General features: G+C 39.4%; 1 protein-coding gene across 4 annotated transcripts in view; it reads right to left on the bottom strand.

The window, feature by feature from the left end:
* The window catches only part of AKT1 (AKT serine/threonine kinase 1), a 158,732-nt gene that overhangs the window by 94,881 nt on the left and 43,091 nt on the right, over positions 1-20,760 (bottom strand). The window lies entirely within an intron of this gene.

The raw sequence follows: 20,760 nt of genomic DNA on the forward strand, positions 1-20,760 counted from the left end.
CATATTTTTCACATTATAATAAGACGCACCTTAGTTTTTGGGAAGGAAAATAAGTGGGGGGGGGGATTCTGCCTACCAGGCATTCATCTGGCTAGTCCTTAGCCTGGTCAGCTTCAGCACGTTAGTTTGCTCACTGGTTTTGAGGTTGGGGATGATGGGGGCTGTGCTTCTAAAGCACAGCTGATTGTCGGAGGGAGCAGCAATTAGAAAAGCAGGCAAACCATGGAAGACCTCTTAGCTTGTGTTTGGGCTGAAAAGTAGCTTCAAAAGCACAGCTGATCCTCAGAGGGAGCTCCAGTGTTTAAAGCAGGCAAAGCGGGGAAGGGGTAAGAGAAGCTACCCCTTCTCTTACTCCTGTTCCAGATAGCCATTTTGGGCACCGCGCATCGAGCATTTGGAGGCTGAAAACGCAATGTGTGGAGCCCAAAAACACAAACCGTTGTTGGTGGCAATCTCTGCAGCCAGGAAGAAGACGCGCCAAGGCTGAAGGGGAGGAGCATGTGGGTGGGCGGGGCTACGTTCGGAGTATAACTCGAACCCAAATTTTCAGCCACTTTTAGGAGGGAAGAAAGTGTGTCTTATAATCCGAAAAATATGGTATATGATGATTTATTTTGCCTGAAACACATGCAAAACACACAACCAGAAGGAAAAGAAACAGCAAAGGCAGTGATTTGTATTTAAGGATCCCACATATTCATAGGATCAGCAAATATGGAAATGATTTCAGTAGTAAAGATGCTAAATCATCTGCACAGAAAGAAATCCATCTCAATAAGATCTTGAACTATGGAGAATGGTCGAAAAGAAGATTTCTCAGTGTTACGTATAAATACTAGTATTTATATTTTAGTTTACTGAAACGTTCTGTTATCACTCATTACTTAGCTGTTTTGGCTCTTCAGATACTGACTCCTATCTCAACACTGAAAACATCTGTGTGCAAAACCTAGATCTGAGAACTTTCTGTATCGCAACCTAAGTCACTTGGGCACCATAGCCTTATTTTGTTTTACTTTGCAAAACAAAAACAGGGCCCAGCCACAGGATGCACATATTTGCTCCATCCTTGGAATTAGATAAATTCTTGAAAACGTGCAAATAAATATTGGTGATTCTGTGGAACATAAAACAAAGATAAGATTCATCCACTTAGTCCAAGGGATTTCTTTGCTCCCAGTTCAATGCAACATGGGAGCCCAGCCACTGTAGTTTATAAACTGTGGTGTATAGACGTGAGAAAGCCTCTCTAAGCCTTCAGAACAATCATTCCAAAGGCTAGGAAGACTCTTTTATGGCCAGGAAGCGAATGGATGTGATTGTTTGGAAGGCTAGAAAAATGCTTTCATCAGATGCGTGAAAAGGCAAAGATAAATGGACCAGGCATGATGGGGTGTAAAGGCTTCTGCCCACCCGTGAACCCGTAGCCCCTGAGGCACCCCCAAGTGATTGCTTAATGTCCACAATTGGGAGAGCTGGCATTGCAGCTGCTGAACAAAAAAGTAATATGGGTGTTTTAATGACCAAGATTCAGGCCCCAACTGTGAATGTAAGTCGAGGACTATCTGCATCATGGAAGGTTGGGACTGTTTCAAAAGTCTAACTCAAAGCTGAGTTTTATTTTCCTATTTTGTACATAGGTGGTTGAGGTTGACGGGGACAACCTCAATCAACTGACAATCACAGCATAATCAGGCAGCAGAGGAAAAGATTTGAAAGCAAAGCCATCACAGTCAGTGGTGGGTTGCTGCTGGTTCAGACCGGTACGGCCATACCGGTAGTGGCCTGGAGCAGCTGAGAGCGTACCGGTATGGTAGCACATTTGGCCTGCCCGTCCGCCTGCGCTCTATAGCTGTATTTATGCCAGAAGACACACTGAGCACGTGCGCACAGGATGCGGTGCCTGCACAAGCCCCAACAAGCTTTTGTTGTTGCAGGGGTGCTGGACGTCAGGCGTGTGCACGAACAGACTGCAATCACCATACCAGTAGCGATGGTAAGAGCAACCCACCAACCCACCACTGTTCACAATGCCAAATGAAGTAGGCATCACTCAGTTCAAGTTACAATTTCAGGTTATTAAGCCAAGACATGTATAAGCCTTAGATGTACAAATACATCCCTTTTCTTCTTTCTTTACTGCTCTGCGTTTTGCAATAAATTCTGGAAGTCTTCAGAATTATGGGAAATCAGACACCATATTTAAAATAAGTTTCAACCTTAAACCCATTTCAGACTATGGTTTGGTAGGACAGTTTGTTCTGAAGCTGGAATTTATTGTTTCTCAGTTCAAATACAAGAGGACTATGAATAAATTAAAAGCCTCCAGAGCCAATCAATATGAATCTAAGTGCATCTGCCAGTTTTCTTGTCCCAGAAGAAAGTTTTGACATCCAATAGGAAATTGGCATATTTCAAAACGCACCATCAATCTTTGCTATCGACTTTGCAGGCTCTGCAGACATTGCTAGAAAATAAAAATGATGCATGGCTGCAATCTAATGCTTCATAAATAAAGAAAACTACTTGTACAGAAAAACAGACAAGGTGAGTTCAATTTGTGGGCATCTTTATTTTAGGATGATAATAGAGCAATGATGAGAAAAACTGAAAAAGCAGTATGGTTAATATATGGATAGTCCTCAACATATCACTGATTATTTATCATTCAAAATTACACAGACCTCCCCAGAGCTACAAAGCATCCTTTTTTGAAGTTACAATGGTCAACCACACCCTATGGTCACATGATCACATTTTGGATGCTTGGCAATTGACTCACCTTTATGGACATTTGCAGTGTCTCGCGATCATATGACTGTGATTTGGGACACTTTTTGCTGGTTTCCAAAGCTCACTTCCAATTGTCATCAAAAAAATTGACCATTGGAGAAAATTGATTCACTTAATGACCACAGCGTTTGCTTAATGATCATGGCATTCAATTAAGTGCAGCAAAAAATGTTTAAAAAACCAGGTCTCGGGTCACAGGATGCCATGACTTAAGGCCATAATTGTGCACTCAATTAAGGTGGTAAATCAATGACTACCTGTAAGTTAGTTAGACCCACTGATAAAAGCTCTATCACAAATTCAGTTTAAAATTTCACCATACATTGGAACATAACTTCCATGATCACAACAAGTCCCACAACAAATCCTCAGTTAATGACAATAATTGGGATTGGAATTTCCATCGCTAAGCAATGTGGTTGTAAACTATGATACCCATGACTACATTGCTGGGTGATGGCAATTTCAGCCAGGACATAAATTGTTTCAACTTCTACCCTCAAAACGACGTTATAGAGCATTGCACACCAGAATAACTAAGCACAAGGACAGTTTTCCCCCCGCATGCCATCACTCTGCTCAACAACTATTTCCCAAAGCACTGTCAAACTAAGACTGTATTACTATTCTTCTTCTCATCCTTCCTATTACTATCTCCTTTTCTACTTATGACTATAACCTTGTTGCTTGTATCTCTACGATTTATATTCTTTTATTAGTTTCCTAGTATGAATTTGACTGCTTATTTAGTATCTTATGACTATCACTAAGTGTTGTATCATATAATTCATGATGAATGTATTTATGATTATCATCATGATTTATCACTTACATCTTTTATGTACACCGAGAGCTTATGCACCGAAGACAAATTCCTTGTGTGTCCAATTATACTTGGCCAATTAAGAATTTTGTTCTATTCTAAAAAGTGGCTGCTGAATGCTGTGTAGGGTCAGGACAGCCAGAGTTGGGGACTAGCAGGTATTCAAGACACCCTGTGCTCCACTACCGCAAATTCACCATCTTTTCTGTCCTGCTGACCAAGTGTGTCCAAGTGGCCATTCGTAAGGCAACCGCTGGCCATGTGAAACCTTCTCCCTAAGGCCTTGGGTGACTTTGAGAAGCCAGGAAGAAAGCCTTGCGAATGGCCAGGCCAGACATGTCTCATCAATAGTGGGAGGAAGAAGATGGCAAAGATCAGCTATGGGCAATTGTGGTGATGGAGTGTGCAGGACCACAGGGTGGTGGAGTGCAGAACGACCAAAAAGATGAAGATACATAAGCAGTGGGGGAAAGCTGAAGCCCCTTCTATGATCGCAAATGAGGCCGGGATGCCAAGTGTCCAAATTTTGATCACAAGACCACCAGGGCACTACAACGGCCATAATTTCAAGGACTGGTCATTGGTGCCATTCATTCAATGCCATCATAACTTTGAACAGTCACTGAATGAATGGTCTTTAAGCGACAGCTACCCATACAATAATGAAGCTGAATCCAGCCTAGGAAAAAGCTGCTGACTCCTAACAAACTATACTGAAAATTTCAACAAGAAAGCTTCTTTGTTTTGGAAGCAATAGTTAATAAAGTAACATTAATATGGACTGTTCTATTGTAGTAAAAAAAAAAAAGCTGCTATCTACTGAGTTCAAAAGCAGCAGTTCAGAGAAAGCCATATCTTTTCCTGGTATTTATTAATTAAGAAAAACACTCAGAACAAAACAAAAACTTAGCACCTTAGCAACGAACTTCTCACTGTAGTTATTTTTCCTTTAAGGAAATGCCTTATCTGCTGCTTGTTAGCAAAACTGAATGTAAATCTATGCAAATTCACCAAGGAAGTGAAACAAAAGTCTATTATCAAGAGAGAAAATCCCCACTTCCAAGCACAGCATTGTAGCTGAAGCTGAAGTATCTTTCATATCCTCAGTTTTAGCATTTTCCCACTCAATGTTTTCTAAAGCTGCCTTGCGCTGACTCACACAGTACTTCTGAATGGATGACTGCAGTATCAGGCAGTACAGGTAGTTCTCAGTTTGCGACCACAGTGGAGCCCAGAATTTTGGTTGCAAGTTGTAAGTTGCAGTTGTGAGTTGATGCATCACGTCACTGGAGTTGCTTTTACAACCTTTTTTTACAACAGTCATAAAGTGAATCATGTAGTTGTTACGAAAATCAAATGGTTTTCAAACAAATTCATTCTTTCAAATGGGCAACTGTTCTTAGAAAGCAATCTAAGATAAACAATAAAAAATATCACAAATTATAGTGATGTGATTGCAGGAGACTGTTGAGAATGTTGTAAATGCAAGCTCATTGCCATTTGCCTAAGGTGCAATCACGTGACCAGTAGCTTTTTAAAGAAGTCTGTCATAAATTTAAATAGTAGTCAAGGACTACCTGTAGTTCACATTTGGGAATATAGCCATTGTTTCTTTTTTCTTCTTCAACCGAGTCCACTCTGCAATTAGTTAAATCAGTTGACCTGGAGGCATCAAAAAACTAGGGGAGAAATCCACAAAACCATGGGCTATGTGATGCTTCAATGTAGTGTCCTCAAATTGTACCACTAAATGCCCTGACACTGTTTTTCCAACAATTCTGAGATGCAAAATAATGCAAAAATAGTTGTTCACCTTGTCCCCAAATAAATACCCAAACACCATCCAAGCTTCACATCTCCAATCAGAAAGACTAGCCTATTATCAAATACAAGAGTAGCATATATTTAAGTACAATGCAAGAAACTTTGAAGAAGTGAATCATGTTAAGAGGACAATCTTGTAAATAAGCCTAAACTTGTTGGAAACCTGGTAAACCTGGTGAATAGCTAATAAAGGTAAAAGCAAAGGTTTTCTTTGTCCAGTCGTGTCCGACTCTAAGAGGCAGTGCTCATCCCTCGACTCATAGGCAGTGTTCATGTTCCCCTTTCCCTTAGCCAAAGGGGCCAGAGTTGTTTGAAGACATTTCCATGGTCATGTGGCCAGCATGACAGTATGACAATACAATACAATACAATACAATACAATAGTAGAGTTGGAAGGGACCTTGGAGGTCCCCCTGCCTAGGCAGGAAACCCTATACCGTTCCAGACAAATGGCTATCCAACATCTTTTTAAAGACTTCCAGTGTTGGGGCATTCACAACTTCTGGAAGCAAGCTGTTCCACTGATTAATTGTTCTAACTGTCAGGATGTTTCTCCTCAGTTTTAAGTTGCTTCTCTCCTTGATTAGTTTCCACCCATTGCTTCTTGTTCTGTCCTCAGGTGCCTTGGAGAATAGCTTGACTCCCTCTTCTTTGTGGCAGCCCCTGAGATATTGGAACACTGCTATCATGTCTTCCCTAGTCCTTCTTTCTCTTAAGCTAGACATACCTAGTTCCTGCAACCGTTCTTCATATGTTTTAGTCTCCAGTCCCCTAATCATCTTTGTTGCTCTTCTCTGCACTCTTTCTAGAGTCTCCACATCTTTTTTACATCGTGGCGACCAGAACTGAATGCAGTATTCCAAGTGTGGCCTTACCAAGGCATTATAAAGTGGTATTAACACTTCACGTGATCTTGATTCTATCCCTCTGTTGATGCAGCCTAGAACTGTGTTGGCTTTTTTGGCAGCTGCTGCACACTGCTGGCTCATATTTAAATGGTTGTCCACTAGAACTCCAAGATCCCTCTCACAGTTACTACTATTGAGCACGGTACCACCTATACTGTACCTGTGCATTCCGTTTTTGTTGCCTAAATGTAGAACCTTACTCTTTTCACCATTGAATTTCATTTTATTAGATAGTGCCCAATGTTCAAGTTTGTCAAGATCCTTCTGTATCTTAAGCCTATCTTCTGGAGTGTTGGCTATTCCTGCCAGCTTGGTGTCATCTGCAAATTTGATGAGTTCCCCATTTATTCCCTCATCCAAATCATTGATGAAGATGTTGAAGAGTACTGGGCCTAAAACAGAGCCTTGGGGTACTCCACTGCATACTTCCCTCCATGTAGATGCAGTTCCATTGAGGACTACACGTTGAGTGCGGTTGGTCAGCCAGTTACGAATCCATCTGGTGGTGATGCTGTCTAACCCACATTCTTCTACTTTATCTAGTGGTAGGTTATGGTCTACCTTATCAAAAGCCTTACTGAAGTCCAAGTAAACTATATCAACGGCATTCTTCTGGTCCACTAATTTTGTCACATTATCAAAGAATGCAATAAGATTAGTCTGGCATGATCTGTTTTTGACAAATCCATGTTGACTTTTGGCTATTACTTTGTTTGCTTCTAGGTGTTCGCAAATTCGTTGCTTGATTATTTTTTCCAGAATCTTTCCTGGTATTGAGGTCAGGCTGATAGGTCTGTAGTTTCCTGGATCTATTTTTTTCCCTTTTTTGAAGATGGGAACCACATCAGCTCTTTTCCAGTCCTCTGGTAGTTCCCCGGTGTTCCAGGATCTCTGAAAGATATAATTCAGTGGTTCTGAGATCTCGTCTGCTAGTTCCTTCAGAACCCTGGGGTGTAATCCATCCGGTCCTGGTGATTTGAACTCGTCTAGGGTAGACAGGTGCTCACTTACCATTTTCTTCCCTATTTCAATTTGTGTTCCTAATCTGATTTTTGTGGTGCTGCTTTTGACAGGTTGGACTGTTTTATCCCTTTGTGTAAAGACAGATGCAAAACATGAGTTAACATGACAAAGGCACATGGAATCCTGTTATCTTCCCACCAAAGTGGTACCTGTTTATCTACTTGAATTTGCATGCTTTCGAAGTGCTAGGTGGGCAGGAGCTGGGGCAAGTAACGGGAGTCCACCCTGTTGCATGGTGCTCAAACCCAGCTTTCCAATCACAAGCCTAGTATCTTTAATCACTGAGCCATTGCATCCCCTATAAGTAGCTAGTAAAACAATACAAATTGCTATCAAGTAAGGTGAGGAAGGAATGACACCAATATCTTCAATGTCGTGCTTTTCTATGGAAGTGAAGTAGAGAAATGATGAAACAAGCTGTTTGCCCTCCACCAAGGCTAAATTCCAGTTCACCAATGGCTAGAAGTGATTCACTGTAAAGCCACATCAAAAGGGGACTGGATTCACATGATAAGCCAGAAGCAATTTGGGGTCTACATGTGGCTTCTTAGCAGTCCCAGCTCTAATCTCTAAAGGAACTATGATGGTCCTCAAACAGCAGAGCTCAATGAATGATAATAATGATTGGTCCATGAAGTTCTAGCTATCACAGTGTGTTCCACAGTCACAATACAGGTACTTGGCAACCAACCTGGATTTCTATCCAATGCAGTATCCTATGGTCACATGACAGCGATTTGCAACCTTCTCTGCTGGCTTCCTACAAGCAAAATCAATGGGGAAGCTGGCAGAAAGTTGAAAGTCGTAAGTCTCAATCATATAAGCTCTTCACTTAACGATTCATGATGATTCATTTCATAATGGTAACTGGGGACTGCCAGAAGTCCTGTCACTAAGTGCCATGATTACACGACATCATGATTTGCAACTGCATCACTTAGTGATGGAAATTCCAGTCTCAATTACCACTGTGAACGAGGACTACCTGTTCAATGCAGAAATTTAGTGGGACTTTTTTGTTGTTTTTCTACAGCTAAGATTAATGTGCTACATGAGCAAGGTCAATAATTTCCCGAATCTACCAGAGATATCTGCCCAAGCTTCTCACAATATAATAGCTAAGAAATGACTTCATTTATTGATTTTTCAACATTAAAAATTCCCTGAATGTTAAGCCTCACTTTTTATTTTTACGTTCAAGTGTTAGTGTCAGAATTCACTCAACAATGCAAAGCCAAGGAAAAAGTAACACCACTTTTAGGAATGTGAGATAGCAACCTTATATGCAGGTTTGCAAAGATGCTATGGAACTCAGTGGAATTTAAGTATAAACACATGTGCAATGGATTGCACCACTTCATCTTCCCCATTCTACAAAGTTTAACTCTACAGAGGAGGGAAAACAAATTCTGAATACCTTTGGTCTAAATTAAATAACACGCAGGGGTCAAAATAGTTCACATTCAGGAAGGAACAGAGCCAGAGCAACAATGTTATAGAAGCAACGTAACTTAGTGATCAGCAATGATTTATTCTGAATAGGCTATAATGGAGCATGTTTGTTAATATGCAACTATGCAAAACTTAGGTTTGCCCCAGAAAACACACAACATATTTCCAAAATGGCCTAAATTACTAGAGGTTTTCATCCCAGTCATCATATATCAAAAATAAAGAGAACAATTTTCCTTGATGTGATTGTACAAATTATAAAAATTAAACCAATAAAAAAAATGGAATGCAAATACTTTAATTTGGAAAATAATTCGCAGAACTGTTGTGAACACGGGTCACTCAAGGTGACCATATCTTGTTTTCTTAGCTACTGGCCACGTGATAAGAGCAATAAAAGTAAATCAAGGTACAAAGAAGTGAAAGTTTATACAATACCAGAAATATGCCACTTTGTAGATTAATAAAAGTACAATAAACATTCACTAGCATTTCTGATTTAAGTTACATTATATATTTATTTATACATTCCTCATAATATTTAAGCCACTCATATCCAATATAATTCTGATGAGAAAATACCTATTGTCAGAATCCCTTAAGATCAGGGGTGTCAAACACAAGGCCCACAGGCTGGATCCAGCCAGTGATGTGGTCAGATCCAGCCCATGGAGCCATCCTGGAAAATGTAAGGGACTGGCACATGTCGCTTCAGCCCAGTCTATCCAAGTTGTTTATCCAATGCAAAGAGGAAACATTGAGCCAGTGTGGCTTCCGACTGGTCTACCCAATGCAAAGAGGAAACATGCCAGCAGTTTGGGAAGTGGCGTCAAGCTGGCCAGACCACCCAGTCGGCCACAACCACCCAGTCAGCAACACCCAGTAAGTGGTGTCAAGATGGCCATATCCACCCAGTTGACCATACCTACCCAGTTGGCCACACACCCCCAGGTCAACTACAGCCCTGATGCAGCCCTCAATGAAATTGAGTTTGACACCCCTGCTTTAGATCAAGGTAATTGTATTGTGAACTGGGGTTGTAAATGGCTTAGTTGGTAGAATCAATAAATCCGCCCATCCATCCATCCATCCATCCATCCATCCATCCATCCATCTGCAAGATGCACTCGGTTGTATGCTGGGGACAGATCTATTTTAATTTTTTTAAGCCTCCTTGCAACATCTAGACAGTGCTGTGAAAAACTATTCATGCCTACTTGGATTTTCTGAATTTTTGAGTGCGACTGTCACTTTAAGTTAGCAGAGCTCCAATGTGGGTCCTATTGATATAGAAATGGAGTTTGGGTAAACAAACACTTTCAGAGGTTGGTGCCAACTGCATTTGTTTCGTAAACAAAGTAATTCAATGTGTGATACGCCAATGCAAAAAAGTAATCACTTCCTTAATAAATGGCTGTACAGACTGATCGTTATTTGCAATAAGTACAGTACAACCAAATATTTATTGTAATTGGTAATCAGTCTCTCGGTGTTCTACAGGTATTTTGATCCATTCCTCCATAGCAAAGTACTTCAATTCAATTCAGTTTCTAGCATTAACTTTTTTAAGTTCTGCAACTTCTTGATGATGTTTAAGCTTTTTTTCCTTTCTCAACTATTTTCCTAGACTTACTAGATCTGCAATAACTTATCTTGTTGCAGAATCCACTTACGTTTCACTTTCATCTGATAGACAGTCTGATAGTCTCTTGTAGAGAATTTTCCAATACTGTAAAAGGCAAAGTGTATGCTTTCTTCAACAATGCCACTAATAGCAGACAACCCATTACATTTCATATAGTCTAGATGAGAAAATTAAGTTTACATTGATTTTATGATTACAACATCCACATAGATTCTAAGCAAACAATATTTTTTTCCAAAAAATTACAGGTAGTCCTTCCTTTATGACCATAAATTGAGCTCAAAATTTCTGTCGCTAAATGAGACAGTTAAGTGATTTTTTTTGCCCCATTTTGCAATCTTTCTTGCCAGTGTTGTTAAGTGACTCACTGCAGTTGTTTATTTGTAACACGGTTGTTAAGTGAATCTGGCTTCTCCATTTACTTTGCTTGTCAAAAGGCCTCAAAATGTCATTGCATGACCTCAGGGCACGGCAACCGCCATAAATATGGGTCAGTTGCTAAGAGTCCGAATTTTGATCACATGACCATAGGAAAACTGCAAAGGCCGTAAGTATGAAAAAGAGTCTCAAGGCACTTTTTTCTGGGTCATCGTAACTTTGAACAGTACCTAAATGAACGGTTGTAAGTCAAAGACTACCTGTACGTAGGCATTTAATGGATAGTTGAGATTAACAGTTACATCTCCGTTCCGTTAGCCCAGCAAATCAAACCCTCACTGTAACTCAGAACTGGCTAATTCACAAAGCTGAGTCAGAAATACCACAGGATGATATGGCTAGGCAGCACACTTAGGGGAAAGGCATGACCCAAGAGCTACAATGCAAAGCAGATAGCTGGGATTTCCCTGCTTTCGCCTAGATTTAGAGTGAACAGAACTGGGGGCGCTTTGTTTTTCAAAAATTGCAGTTTCAGGTACTGTGTTGTATCTCAAAATGGTAAGAATGCACGCCTTTCATTTTCAATCAAAATCGAGTTCCTATAACATGTTCATACTATTCATCATTCTGAAAGACCAAAAAAAAGAGTTTTCTAGAAAATACCACTTAAGAGATTGCAAAGTTAATATGATTTTTTTTAAATATGCAAGAAAGCGAAATATAATTAAATTACAAATATAAATAAAAGATCACAGGATTGTGTTCTCCTGTACCATATTTCAGTCTGCCAGTCATGCTCTGTGCCAGGAAACACCATCAATTCAGGGTGAAGGACATCTCCTCCCTGAGCCGAGGAGGAGATGCAGAAAAGTTCTTAATGTAATGTTTGTCGGATGCTAGAGACTGGAGGGGATGAAAGAGGGTGAAATTGTATCCCGAAAAACTGTATGGCTGTTATCCAGAAATCTCTCTAGTTCCAGGTTAGTCCCACTTTTGGTCTTTAGAAAGAGCAAGTGTGTGATTGGAGATTCTCTTAGACTTCAGGTTTCTGAATAACAGCAGGTAGAGACTGATGCCAGAACCATTCCCCAACTTTGGTATCTCAGGTGCAACTTTTTTTAAAGAGATACCCTGGAGGTATAATCACTCATGTTCTTATCATTTTACCATTGGACTCTTGCAGTGTGGTCTTCATGAAGCTCCCTTTGAAGACTGCTTGGAAGTTACAGAAGGTTCAAACTGCAGCTGCCTAGTTGCCAATAGGTTTCTAAGTACAGGTAAAAGTATTATCTGACCTATAAAGGCCTTCATGACTTAGAGGTCCTTGTCATATTTGGATTGTTCCAAGTACAATTTGTTTCTCTTTATTCAACTTGATAGGATTTGTTTCTGATTCTTACCTTCCCATCTGGTTGATGGTGGTGCTGGGCAATGGATGTTGGATGGATACTTTGGCATTTTGGATATCCACACTGGAACCCCCCCCCCCCCCCCAAATCATAAGAGCCCCTTTCTATTGTCTTTCAGGGAAAAGATGAAGACGGTCCTCTTGAATCAGGTTCTGAGATTACATTTTAGGCTTGTTGCTTGCTATTCCTTTTATCCAGTGCTCTTAATTCATAATTGTATGTGAGATCATATCATTTTATATATTTTCATTCTTTAAGTCTGTGCCTGAGATGGTACATGAATTCTGTGTAATAAAGAATAACTTGTATTCATCCTGCCATTTTTGAAGAGAAATTTCTATTCTAGAACCATAGACCTTTACTAAGGTGACAGAAACTTGCTTTAGTCTTGTTTAGATTCACATGAAATCTACCCTTAAAAGTACAATATGATTTCATCAAAAACTCCCCCCCCCCCCCCCGCTACCCTAGCTAATTTTTAGAAAAGGATCCTCAGAAAAAAGGAGGGGGGAAATCTGAATTATGGATGAGTGGGGCAACCAATAGGTCACATGGAACTGTCCCACAAAATGCCTTTTTTAGCACTTTTCTTTGGTAAAATCAAGAACAAACCATAACTAGCTCTCAATCCCCATCCCACAGTTCCAAATTCTACCACAAAAATTCAGTGACTGTACTTGATTTTTTGCTTTTCTTTTTGGGGAGGAATGGGAAGAATGGGAATGGAAGTGATTTGCCTCCCAAAGGCAAATGCTCCCATTTACTGTGCATAGTTAAAACAGCACAAAACCTACAAAAACAGGCAGCCTTGGTTGTATGGCAGCTTCTTCCCACTCAAATTCTGCCCACCTTCTACATAATAAAACTAAAAACTTTGTTCTACGAGTGAAAAGGGATCTATTAAGCATGTTTTAAAGGGGAAAAAAATACAAAGTGGCTCCCTTAAAGCAGGGTTTCCCAAAGTTGGCAACTTGAAGATGTGTGGACTTCATCTCCCAGAATTCCCCAGTCAGCATAGTTGACTAGTTGTCAATGTTGGTAAACCCTGCCCTAAAGTTAAGCTTGATTCCTATATCTACACCAGGGGTGTCCAAACTTGGGAACTTTAAGACTTATGGACTTTAACTCCCAGAATTCCCCAGCCAGCATGGCTGGCTGGGGAATTCTGGGAGTTGAAGTCCACAAGTCTTAAAGTTCCCAAGTTTGGACACCCCTGATCTACACAGACCAGTCCAGGTAATTTTCTTGGCAACAATATAGAAATGATTTTTCACCGCCTTCTTTCAAGATTTTTTTTTCAACTTCCCCATCTAGTCTACAGTCATGGGATCCTCTTGTAGTCTGCAAGAATTAAACATTTTTTATCCTTAGAGTTTCATCCAACATCAGCACAATCATTAGGTGCTGCTATCGTGGATGCTTACCTATTAAACCAATCACTGATTTATATAACCAATTTCTCTTTATTAAACAATCATATTTTCACAACAAAACCGGGGGGAATTTGTTCATATTTTATTTCAAAATATATATTTTTTTGAAATGGAGAAATCTGGGGCTCTCAAAATTACTTGACTCAAACCTCAATCCTATTTCCTTTTTGTTTAGGATGAGCGAAATTTGAAGACTCATAGATTATGTTAAACCAGCAGTAAGCTATCTGTGCCCTTCCAAACATATTACAATTCCTAGCATGCCTAAGGTAGCATGGCTAACAGTGAAGACTGATGAAAGCTACAGTTCAATAATATAAGAATGCTATAATGTGGTTTATTATATACAGGTTTTGCAGTCCACTTGAATCCAGGCACTACAAATGTGCAAATCATGGTTTATGGCTTACTGTATTAAAAATAAAAGCCAATTCAAGCCTCCACATACAATATGTGATATCAATAAGTAGTAGTACCATTGTTAATTCTCTGCAAGTTATTTTACTTGATCTTTCAACTAAATAGATATGTGCTGGGTGGGGAAAGTTTAAAAATGGTGCTGTTTAAACCTGCCACTGCCACAATGGTTGATCCCCTTTTCCTGAATGTTATCACAACAAATGTAAGGTACAGCTTGTGAACTGTGGTCTTATTAAGCTTCTCATGTAAACATGGACATAGTCAGGAGAAGAGTTTCAATGCCCTCCACATAAACAAGAGTTAAGAAATCCCTGCTCACAAGACACTCCTGTAAATTAACTAATTGGCTACTGTCACAAAATGCTGATCTCCATCAATAATCACTTAAAATGCAAAGAGACTTCTTCTCTTTTTGTCATTTGCAAGGGAAGGCGACTATACTAGTTACTTTTTAATGAATTCAGTTTGCATAGCTCCTCAGAAAAATGAAATTACAGAACGAAAAATTTCAGAGTGAAAATATAGGAAAATTTAAAACACACATTATAAAATCCCACACAAAAACAGCAATCACGTCAAAAGAAATTAAAAAAAAACAAGGTAGGAATATGCATCTTAAATAAGAATAGATGGTTTTGAGTTGAAATGGATATTGTAGGCCAAGTGCTCCAATTGTGGAATCATGTTTCCCAATGGTTTCTACCACCCTATCAGATCGGACAGAGTGGGCAAGCTCTGTGTCCCATCAGTGAAGCAATGTCACTTTAGAGGATGGGCAGCTAGGATGTGTTCCTTCTCTGTCATAACACCTATCTTTTGAACAGCTTTCTGCTTCTGAGGCACAGATTATTCCAACCCTGCTGATATTTTGAAGACTACGAAGATCTTGCTATTCCTCCAGGTATTGGGGCCAATGGAATCTGATATGGGTGCAAGTGTATTGGTTATTAGATTTCTTCCTTAGGGACGTTAATTTTCTCCTTTTTGTGTTACAGATTGGGATTTTGTTTTGTTTTTATGTATTCGTTGTTCAGAGTGGTTTCAGTAGATGGACAGCCATACAAATGTGGCTTTATTTATTTACAAACAAATAAAACCTTTTGCTCTATTAAACCATCCCCCAAAGATGGCCATCATATGGTCCTCATTTCAAACTATTCCATGAAGAGGAATCCATGACAATTCTAAGCCAACTACTTCAGCCTCTTTAGAATAATCAAAGACATTTGATAGTGGAAGATGCCCAGTGCATGTCCCAAAGGTAGAGAGAGTGAGAGTCAGTATTGCCAGTCTGTTTGCAGTGTCTCAGGAAAAGAATTTCCTCCTTCATCAGTGACTTGATCATTCAGGTCAAAACATGATCTTTCAGTTTGAACCCCTCTGCATGCACCATTCTTCAGCCAGACCCATCAGTTACATATTCTGTTGGGTCAATCAGTCTTTCAAAGAAAATGAGAAAACGAAAGTGCAAATGCACTTGCACTTTCACATGCCTGTGAAAGTAAGATTTGGCTTTTCTAGCTTAATTTAACACATAAATAGGGGGCTTCCAGAGGGAAATATTCTGGTAGTAAAGGAATACTACCACCCAACCAACCATTCCCTCCACCCTGTACAGTGGGCACAGTTTCATGGGTGAATAAATATTAATTAACTGGAATAGTAGCTCTCACTTGTGTGTCTCACATGAGCCTCAAAGGGCTGGCTTCCAAGAAACCAAACATAATTGAAATTACTGGAGTATTCTTAACATTTGCTTCAGCTATAAAATCCAAACAATTAAATATGTCAATTAATACAATTCCTAGGCATCAACTCCATTCCTACCTAAAAAACATACCCTCCACTCCCACCAAATGTACAAATATAGCAAGTAGTATGACAAGTTCCAAATTATCTTTTTTCTACAATGCTTCCAAACAGCCCAAGGTTGTAAGCAAGAATTTCCTCTGGGTTAGCAGAGAACATTACAAAAAGTGAACATGCCTTTCCTTTCATGCTTCAAAATGGGAACAGGACTGTAAATAGGTAAAAACATAGATGACAATTAACTTTCATACACAAGGTTACATGCTACAGTCTTTAGTACAGCCCCTCTTTCTACACTTTACAAAATTTTACTTTCTCTAAATAAACCTCCAGCCAACATACATCACAGTCATCATCATTGTGAAGAAAACAGGTAGAATAAGATGGTTATGGAGTACTGTAAATCAAGGATAGTATTGTTTAAATCTCCACTTGTCTAGAGTTTATTCTTTCTCAATCGAACCTACTCACCTCACTGCTAAGGTAAAAACTCCCATGTAAAACCTCACCAAGCTAGATATACATACAATAAACAAACACTGTTTCTGCTTCTGGGCCAACAACCTTTAGTAAGTTAAACCAAATCTGCTGACCTCTGATTTGTGAATTATTAAGGGTACAGAGAATGGGGAGGATAAATAATGAAAACTACAAATCCCATATCTTGAATTCAACTGTCCTTTTCACCAAGCTATATCCCATATTTAAAATCAGCAACTAAAGGATTTATCAAAATACAGAGAATCAGAGGTTCCCATCAATTCCAGATCCAAAGCTAAAATCAGAAAAACAGTTTGCATGTTGTAGTGACAATCCAGAATACAGATAACTACTACTGCACAAATATGGCTACAGCAAGCTAACTGAAAGGTGCAAACACAACTGTTCCTGAATTAGAAATATTTGGCTATAGTGGCATTTAATATTTGACATTTAAACAGATCCCTATTACAAAAAATGTGGTAACAGAAGCTGGCACAATCTTGCACAGTCCTGTGTAAACACCCACCCCCACCCCATCTCTGCATCTGGAAAAGTATTCGTGCCATTTTAACACAAGTAGGATTGTTTAAAGAAATGTGTGTGCTATGTTGCACAAAAATCTGTGGTTTTTTGGAATGACAATTTTAACGCTTTTACTGCATCCCGCTGCAAGTCAGACTTTTTAGGATAACTCTTCATGAAATGATGGAAGAAAAGAGAAGAAGGAGACCAAATTGACAATACTGTATTTTAGATGAGACATGATCATACCAGAGGAACAGATATGATGAAGTCAACATTTGTAAGCAAAGCAAAATGGTCTGACGTTGTAAGCTGTCCAATGCCACTTAAGTGAGATGGGGGGCCATACAGAATGAATGAATCAATAAAGCAGCTTTAGACCCAGGAATATAGACTGAAACATATAGAATATTCTGACTTTATTATTTTATCACACACTTACTTAAGGGCAGAGTAACTTGCACCTCTAGAAATTTGTAAACTACCAAGCACTGCAAAGACACTTCTTGTACATAAACACTTAGAACATTGTGCCAGAGCTGCAATGACCATCTGGAGGCATTGCAGATACTGAATGCAGGGCAATTTTTCAGAAACTAATGTGCCATCCTGCAACTCAAACTTCATATTTGGACCACTGGTCCATCAACCAAAGAGTGGACAGGAATAACTTTGCAGGATTTCATCTTCCCAGCCTGCTCTAAATTTGTCAAGATTGAACCTAGGAACTTCTGTTGCTTAGCATCTAATGGAGAGACTGGTCTAAAGTCACGCTTCCTGTTCCAATCCTATTCCTTAATCACTTGTTATACTGGTCACCAGCAACTCCAATTCACCTATTCAGATTTTTTATCTGGGATGCAAGAAATGTAACTTGATACTTCTACAAATAACACCAAATAGCACAAATACATGTGCTATTATGCTATATCAATGAACAGATTCTTTCCAAAGAATACAATGTGCAACTTTGTTTGATGCATAGGAAAAGCTTGAAATGTGCAGGGACTTTCCTAATATAGTCCACCATTTGGGGAATGCAAAAGTAAACCCCTGTCAGTTTACTAATAGTTCCCATGCATGTAGTAAAATAAATCACTCTTTTGTGCAAGGGACTTTCATAGAGAAATGTTCCATCAGAATCCTTTAGAATCCTACCAATTCATTTTGTTGGACATGATGACATCTTACCCTTGAACTTAAAAATACAGAAAAGAGAAGTTCAAGGGTCAGTGCATGGTATTTTTAAAGCAAGTTCTCCACATAAGAAAGGGGGGGGGGGAAGCATCTTGTCCATTATCTTGTGTTGTTACTAAACATTTGTGGTTCAAGCACAAAATCTTAAGTATGTGCCAATTTTTTATGGTATCATGCAGAGTTTTTTTTTCTCTAGGTGGATTTGATTCATTTGTCAGATAACCTGTGGTTCACTTTGTCCTTGGCAAAAATTCACCTTTTTCTCTACTGACCACTAAGAACTGTTGCAAGAATAAATGCAAAACAAGGAAACTATGTTAAGGAAACTATTTTGAACTCTCTGAAGTAAAGCAGAATATAAATTTGATATAGGTAAATTAGAAATATTTTGATTTGATTTTGGTTTACATGTTCATTTCATAGAGTGTTTCTTCCACTAATACATATTATCTCTGGTAATATCTTCCTCGATACCCATCATTTCTGACACAAAGGTTGTAAAACATTAATAATTCCATTGGTCCACAATAACTAAATGAAAATATTGTGGCTATGAATAGAAAGTCAATAGTTCAGTTGTAACAGCAAAAGAACTTATGAAGTTCATTTACCTGTAAACAAATATAGTGGTGATAATTAACCAGGACAGCCTTGGAAAAAAAGACCCAGAATTTATGCTACAGTGTATAAGGAGACTGGTTCTTTAGGTATATTCACAGCAAAGACAAAGGTGAATGAATTACACAAACCAAAATTTGACTGCAACTGGTTTCTGTCCTCACATTGAAATTCTTCCTCCCTGAAAGTTACTCTGTTTACTTTCTAGCATGTACTCAGATAGACAAGTAAAACATTGAAAAGAAGAAACTGAAAGAATGATAACTGGTATACAAAGAACTCTCCAGAAAGAACCCGAATCCTGATTTTCTTGATCTAGTTTTAATACTAGGCTAGGTTCACACAAAATTATAGGACATCATATGATTATCTGGCTTTGGTTCATAACATGGTGAACCCAGCCACATTGTTTAGATATCCTGCTTTAGGGCGATATCCAAACCATGTTTGTTTTCCTTTTGGGGAGAATTTTCAAGACCATTAAGGGGCAAATGGATGCTCTAAATGTGGCAGATTCTTCTGATATCAATATTAAGCTTTAAAATTCCTGCATTCCCCCCCCCCCCAAAAAAAAGGATGTTTGGATGCAATTCTTGACATGCCATGGAAAGTCTGGCAATATCCTTCAGGAGTTGCACATCTATTGTTTAGGCTTGGGTGAATTACACTGTGTGAATCCAGCCATTTATGATGTGTGCAATAAACTAAGGCTAAACAAACCATGGCTCAGCGCAATCTATGAACCACCAATGGTTCTCATATTAAAGAAGAAGGGAACATAGGCAGAAGCAGCAGTTTTTCTTGGCATTACTTTTACTCTTCTGCCAGCAGTCAATGGAACCAGAGGTTGCTCCCTGGCCAGATGTTATCTCCATCATCACAAAAACATATCTTTAAGTTATTAAGATTGTTCTCAGCAAGAAAACTGGATGTATTTGTATGGCTGGACTATTTCTGTATAGGTTCATAGTGTTCTCTTCCATTTACACAAAGATACACATGGGCCAAAAATGGCAGAAACTCGAATTTGCAATCAACAGCTAACCTCCATTTCAAATTCCAGCTCCTGAACATTTTCATTGGTGGTTGCTTTAGGTTCACATGGTGCATAGCCTGTGGTTAAAAGGATATATATGAAGAGGTGAGCAACATTAGCCTACAATAGATGGTTAGTTTCCCATACAAATACTATCCTCTTGTGCAGCTACTCCTCATATGTTTATTGAACCTTTACAGTCTGAACATGTTGTAATGCAGAGACTATACAATCTAAATGACTTCATGAATACCGTTCAAATCAACGGAGCATTTTCAGGACATTAAAACCATGAATGTTCTGTCCAAGATACATACATATAGAGTTCATCTAAGAATTTGGCTTCCCAAACCCCCCCCCCGTTTTATTTTAAAAAGTAAATCGATCAAACTATAAAATTTTCCATAACACTCTATGTCTAAGACAAAGGATACTTAGTTATTTCACTTTATCTAGAGTTAGCTTTAAAGAGGGGGGGGGGATTTACACAAGGCCACAGGCTTTGGCAAGCAAATGAGCACCCTCCACTTGAGTAGACGGGGACCATTACAGCAATCCAATATGCGTCCTCCTAGCTAGCATGACATACGCCTTTGCTTCATTTACGTTGTCTGGGTATGCATCTTAGAAACACAACGTGTGAACCCGCCGCGTGTGCTTCACCAAGCTGGGATCAACGAATCAAAGCCAAGGGGGATGACGCAGGGAGAGCCGTTGGGTTTTCTAATGTTGAATGGCGGGGGGGCAGGAAAAGAAATATTGGATGCTCTCTTAAAGCTCCCTCCTTCCTCGCTGCTGCGCAGGCAGAGAGACTCGGCTACCTAGGAAGTAAAGAAGGAAGACGAAGCGAGATCCTGTCTCTTTCCTGCTCAAACAGCTGTGGCCAGCAAATGGGGAAGCCAGAGGTAAACAAACACCGCAGAGAAAAGGGGAGGGGAGCCAGCGGAGCGACAATTCTTTGCATCTGATTCTCTTGCAAAGGCAGAT

The sequence above is a fragment of the Natrix helvetica genome, assembly GCF_964273705.1.
Source record: "Natrix helvetica genome assembly, chromosome: 1".
In the NCBI taxonomy this organism is placed as follows: Eukaryota; Metazoa; Chordata; class Lepidosauria; order Squamata; family Natricidae; genus Natrix; species Natrix helvetica.